We start from the raw sequence: 6820 nt of genomic DNA, 5'->3' as shown, positions 1-6820 counted from the left end.
GCCTAATTTCGTCAGATCTTGGAAGCTAAGCAGGGTTGGCCTTGGCCAGTATTTGGATAGGAGACCCCCAAGGAATGCCAAGGCTGCAACACAAAGGCATCCAATGGCCAACCATCTCTGAATGGTCTCTTGCGTTGAAAACCCCACTAGGGGTGGCCGTAAGTCAGCTGTGACTTGATAGCAAAACAAAAACACACTTACACAAAAGGAAAAAGGAAAAATGCCGCTTCTCCTGGCAATCCCTGTTCATGAGATCTGAGCTCAGCCCTTTTCGACCAGCACTATAATTTGCCACAATGACAGCTGGTGCTGAAGGCTCGCGGGAACTCCTTGGACACGTGTACAGTAAGAGAGGGAGTCTAGCCAGATTCTGATAGGAACATCAATGGTTTTTTAAAAAGTGGTGGTGTGATGTTAATTATCAACTTCCATCTAAATTATAAAAATACCACCTGAATGATAAAAAATACCTTAAAACTGGGAAGATCGGATAACTTCAATAGAAGTTCCAGTTAGGTGCATGAAGCATTTTAGCCAGGCAGCCCCATCGTGTTTCATCACAATCAAGCCCTGCATTGTTCTTAGGATATCACTCCATTGTTTACACAGGTAAAGTACTTTACATAAAGCGACTGTCTGCATTCTGCCACAAACTTCAAAAACTCAAGAAGCCCCACCTGGCCCCACCCACTTTCTAAAAACACTAGACAGGTAACAGGAAAAGGACTCTTGGGCACCATGTTGGGGACATCTGAAACAGAAGGAAGGAGGTTTCTGAGCAGCCATGTAGTAGCAGGTCACCATTAGCTGCTCTAAGCTGATGTGATGTGGGTTTCACTGTCCCCCATTGACTGTGTGTGTCTTGATAGGATTGTGGTGAATCCATCATGGGGTACTAGGGCTGCCAGGTCCCCTGGGGGGGGATTGCCCACCCAAAGGGCCCCCAACCCCACTGGTCCAGATCCGGCCGGCGGGAGAAATCCTGCCCCCAAAGTGCCCAGTTCGGGCCGATGTGCCCGGCGTGATATGTTCCCTCTAAGCTGTGAAGTCTTGTGAGCAAAAATTCTACTTTGTGAGCTACTGGCATTAAAGCTGTGAGCAAGCAATTTGGCTACTGCATAAATTAGTTTGCTCTGGAGCCCTCCTTCCTGAGCTGAGACAAAGATGTGTGAGCTGGAGGCTAAAAGAATGATAAAAAATACCTTAAAACTGGGAAGATCGGATAACTTCAATAGAAGTTCCAGTTAGGTGCATGAAGCATTTTAGCCAGGCAGACCCATCGTGTTTCATCACAACCAAGCCCTGCATTGTTCCTAGAATATCACTCCATTGTTTACACAGGGAAAGTACTTTACATAAAGCAACTGTCTGCATTCTGCCACAAACTTCAAAAACTCAAGAAGCCCCACCTGGCCCCACCCACTTTCTAAAAACACTAGACAGGTAACAGGAAAAGGACTCTCGGCCACCATGTTGGGGACATCTGAAACAGAAGGAAGGAGGTTTCTGAGCAGCCATGTAGTAGCAGATCACCATTAGCTGCTCTAAGCTGATGTGACGTGGGTTTCACTGTCCCCCATTGACTGTGTGTGTCTTGATAGGATTGTGGTGAATCCATCATGGGGTACTAGGGCTGCCAGGTCCCCGGGGGGGGGATTGCCCGCCCAAAGGGCCCCCAACCCCGCCAGTCCAGATCAGGCCGGCGGGAGAAACCCTGCCCCCAAAGTGCCCAGTTCGGGCCGATGTGCCCGGCGTGATATGTTCCCTCTAAGCTGTGAAGTCTTGTGAGCAAAAATTCTACTTTGTGAGCTACTGGCATTAAAGCTGTGAGCAAGCAATTTGGCTACTGCATAAATTAGTTTGCTCTGGAGCCCTCCTTCCTGAGCTGAGACAAAGATGTGTGAGCTGGAGGCTAAAAAACTGTGAGCTAGCTCACTCTAACTCAGCTTAGAGGGAACACTGGCGATGACATCACCCGGAAGTGACCTCATCACGTTGGGCATGTTGCCAGCCGACACTCTAACAATCAGCCTGGAAACTTGATGGTACCGGGCAGGGACCAAGCCCAGTTCGGGCCGATGTGCCCGGCGCGATGACATCACCCGGAATGACATCATCACGTTGGGCATGTTGCCGGCCGACACTAACAATCAGCCTGGAAACTTGGAAGGGCTGTTTCAGTAAGTGATGTCTGGTGGACTGGCACATGTGGCTCTTGGAAGGGCCAGTGGGCCTTTTCTCCTGTTGGACAAACATGCATTTTACAAGCACAAGTATATTTGGTAGGGGACCCTTTGTTGAACGTGTCTGTTATGGTGCACATGTTTGCAAATACATGTTCACTGACCACCTTTGGAGTGTTTAGGTGGAGTCCTGTGTACAGTTAAATATGAGTGGTATGTGAATAAGCTATGGTTGCCAGCAGTGGGTGGGGAAACACCTGGAGATTTTGGGGGTGGAGCCTGGGGAGGGGAGGGGCCTCAGCAGGGTACAATGCTGTAGAGTCCACCCCCCCCAAAGCAGCCATTTTCTCCAGGGAAACTCATCTCTGTAGTCACTGTTGTAATAGCAGGAGATCTCCAGGCTCCCTCTGGAGGTTGGCAACACTAGAATCAGCCCATATTATCCCAACATCGCATGACAACCATAATAGAAGCTGCTGTTTAACTTACAGTGCGGACCTAAGGCCAGGTAAATAAAATGGTACTCACTTCTGAGTAGACCTCTTCAGGATTCCTCCCTCTGCTGATGGGCCTAACTTTGTGGGACTATCAAATTCCCCCTCAATTGATTGGCCTGGGTGTTTGGGGGGGGTTGGGGTTTTTTGCCTTGTTTTTTCAAGTTTGGTTTTTGAGTTCAGACTCCTTTTTGTTCTTTTTCTTTTTGGCGGGACAGAATTTCAGAATATCAAGCCTCTAATGTTCTTGAAAACAGAGCAGGGTGAGATGCCTCTCCCGCTGGTCACGGTTGTAGAAGACTTTGAGGTTGGACCATGCTTGTACGAAGGTGAGGAATAACATGTGTATCCTTCAAAGCAAACCAGTGAAGTAAGTCATTTTTAGTCCCACTTTGCAAATGAGAATGTGAGGTCAAGAGACGGAGGTCATTTGGTGTTTTCTCTTCTTTTTCCCTCTCTTTCTCCCTTAGTCCTGCCTGGGTTTTTTCCTCTGTGCCTTTTGGGTTTGGGGGTCAGTGTCTATTGGGCTTTCCTGCTTATTTGATTTTCTCTTTCTTATATGCATAGAATTACACGTGGCAATTGGATGGACAGCGAAAGGCCACTTTCTAATTGTGTGAAACTTTTATGGAAGAGTTCAACTGGAAAGGGCCATATCGAAAGGAAAGGGGGAAGGGAAGTCGGGGATTGAATGGGGACAGAATGTATAAAATAAGCTGCTTAAAACTAATGTTATTGGATGGCATGTATATACTAAAATCCATCAAATGTAATTCATAAAAGAAAGATGGAGACAGCTGAGCCTCCCTGCTGTGAGCTGATTCAAACAGTCCCCCCCCCCAAAAAAAAAGCATATGGCACATTGTGCCCAAGACTCTGCCACTTCCAAATGCTGGTGGGATGGCATGTAGGAATATTTCTTCTTACACCAAGAACTTCCTGCACATGGAGAGATAGCAAGTCAGGAAGAGGACTCGATCTGAACTCATTTCCATTATGTGCTGGGTTGCCATACGTAGGGCGATTTTAACATGGGTTAAGTATTCAGACATAGGATTCTCCACCTGTATTTCCCAGTTGTATAGTCCCAGTTAGGAGGATATTACTACATTCACATTCTCAGTGTTTAAAATTGCTGGGACTTTGTGGTGGAATAAGATGTTCTTTCAGCATCACCAAGCCCACGGGGCTCTTCTCCGGAAGACGGGCCTCTTTGGAGTCTAGGGCTGCCAAATGCTCCCGGGGGGCGGAATTTCCCCCGGTTTCGGGGGAGCCTCGCTGGGGTCCAGGAGTTCTAGATGGACGCGCGCGCACCGGCAGCACACATCGTCAGCAACGTCACCTCCAGTGACGCAGCTTCGGGGGCGGAGTCCCCCCCGGGGCCCGATTCCGCCGCGGCGGAAATCAGGTCTCCGAAGCGGGGGATTCCCCGGCCCCATTTGGCAACCCTACCTGGATGGCGCAAGTGAGCCCCGATCTCATCAGACCTTGGAAACGAAGGAGAGTCAGCACTGATGGGTATTTGGATGGGAGACTGCCAAGGAAGTCCAGGGCTGCGACACAAAACGCTGTTACCTTCCCACTGAAGTGGTACCTATTTATCTACTTGCAATTTCTTGCTTTCGAACTGCTAGGTTGGCAGGAGCTGGAACTAGAGACGGGAGCTCACTCCGTCATGCGGCAACTCGGGTCTTGAACTGCTGAACTACCGACCTTCCACAGCCTGCAGTTCAGCGTCTTAACCACTTGAGCCACCGCAGCTATCCCAAATTTTCACCATTATAATTTTCTCCCTTAAAAAAAAAAACCCTGCTTCAGTGAATTGTACATTGTTTGGTGTCATTATTTTCTAGAATGCATCCCCAAATGGCTGGGATTGTTAAATAGATGCTGTTAACATATTTCAAACATATTAGTATTTAGCTTTAAAAAAAAAAATCCCTCAGTTCTAACTATAGCAGGTTATCAATGAGTGAAGCTGCCCAAGGATATGGCGGCTTTGTCTGCATTAGAGACTTTTCAAGACAATGCTGTGTGTTTAGTTAATTAAATAACATAACCTTATGATCGTTTCATTCTTACTCAACAAAGAGTTCTTTAGGTGATGCAGAGTAAAACAATAAACGAAAAACCAATAAAGCAACCTAAAAATCATTATTTAAACATGATACAAATACTAAAACCACAGCATACAATATGTCATTGTGAAGGAGGAGGAGAATCAGATATTTGACTGGTCGATGGTGTTCTGCAATTCGAGATTTAGCCGAGTTCTTGAGAACTGCAGAACTGGCAAAGAAGCCGCGTGGCAAGCGTTCCATGTTTGTGCACATGCGCAGTTCCACGGAGCAGCACTGCTTCCAGTTTAGTGTTTGTGCGCATGTGCTTAGGGAAACCATCTGGTTTGCGACGGGGCTCGGACGGGCGCCGGAAGCCATGGGATACTAGCGCTCCCACGATCAGACGCCCGCCCCTGCCACGCGTTTTCCAGATACTACTGCACTTTCTGAGGTATTTTTTTACTGCATGTCTTCGGCGGGATGCCACGGGTTGGCTACGGGCGCGCTACGCTTCCCAGATGTTGCAGTGTGATCGCGCACCGAAAATCCGCCAACCATTCATGCCTTTAGCGTGGCAAATCCTCCGTGTGAACGGGGCCTAACTGTATAAAAATCTAAAATAGGCTTTTTATTTTTTGTGCCATCAGGTCACAGCTGACTTATGGCAACCCTGTGAGGTTTTCAAGGCAAGAGACATTCAGAGGTCGTTTGCCATTGGCCAGCTCTGCACAGGAACCCTGGACTCCCCTTGGTGGTCTCCTATCCAAATACTGACCAGGGCCAACCCTGCTTAGCTTCTGAGATCTGACAAGATCAGGCTAGCCTGGGCTACCCAGGTCATGGCAAATAGCCTCTACAACCATTTTTAGAAAGACCAAACAAGGCAGCAGCCATTAAAGCCAACGGAACGGAGCTAAACCCAAAATCCATTTTCTAAGAGGAACAAGGGGGTGGGGCAAAGCAGACCTCCACTCCCCGCCAGATTCCTTGGGATAACAAAAATAATTTTAGGAGTGTGTGGCCTAACATGCAAAGAAGTTCCTGCTACAAAAAAAAGCCCTGGGTTTTGACAACAAACAAGGTAAACAGAATAAGAAGCAAAAGGTGGGTGTGGCTGGATGACCACACTTCTGGTAACATGGAGGCCTAATATGCTAATGAGCTGTACTGTCAGGTGTGTGACCTAATATGCTAATGAGTTTTTTCTGTTGGGTGTGGCCTATTATGCTAATGAGAACCTTCTGGAGACACACTGGTTCTGGTCAGGGAAGGGGAAAGCAAGCAGCCGTCACCAAAGGACCAGGGAAATAAAATTGTCTTTACCTGAATGCGAAAACTCATAAGCATCAGGCAAACTGGTAATCTGGAGGGATTCTTAGCTGCCTTGCAACAGGGATGGGGAAGAGCCACTTCCCTTCTCTTCACTGTCAAGTCCACAGTGGTCCTTTCAGGTCCATTCGTGTGGCTGGATGACCACACTTCTGGTAACATGGAGGCCTAATATGCTAATGAGCTGTACTGTCAGGTGTGTGACCTAATATGCTAATGAGTTTTTTCTGTTGGGTGTGGCCTATTATGCTAATGAGAACCTTCTGGAGACACACTGGTTCTGGTCAGGGAAGGGGAAAGCAAGCAGCCGTCACCAAAGGACCAGGGAAATAAAATTGTCTTTACCTGAATGCGAAAACTCATAAGCATCAGGCAAACTGGTAATCTGGAGGGATTCTTAGCTGCCTTGCAACAGGGACGGGGGAGGAGCCATTTCCTTTCTCTTCACTGTCCACAGTGGTCCTTTCAGGTCCATTTCACAAGTATAAAGTAAAGGTTTCCCTTGCTCGAAAGCCAGTCGAATCCAACTCTAGGGGGCAGTGCTCATCTGTTTCCAAGCCGAAGAGCCAGCGCTGTCCGAAGACGTTTCCATGGTCATGTGGCCGGCATGACTAAACGCCGAGGCACACAGAATGCTGTTACCTTCCCACCGAAGTGGTCCCTATTTATCTACTTGCAGTTTCTTGCTTTCCAACGGCTAGATTGGCAGGAGCTGGGGGCAGAGGCGGGGGGTCCCCCCCGCCCACACACACAA

Source organism: Gekko japonicus, unplaced genomic scaffold (assembly GCF_001447785.1).
Source record: "Gekko japonicus isolate JY-2015 unplaced genomic scaffold, Gekko_japonicus_V1.1 scaffold204, whole genome shotgun sequence".
NCBI classification, from domain to species: Eukaryota; Metazoa; Chordata; class Lepidosauria; order Squamata; family Gekkonidae; genus Gekko; species Gekko japonicus.
The sequence above is the reverse complement of the archived record's forward strand: the minus strand, read 5'-3'. Positions refer to the sequence as shown.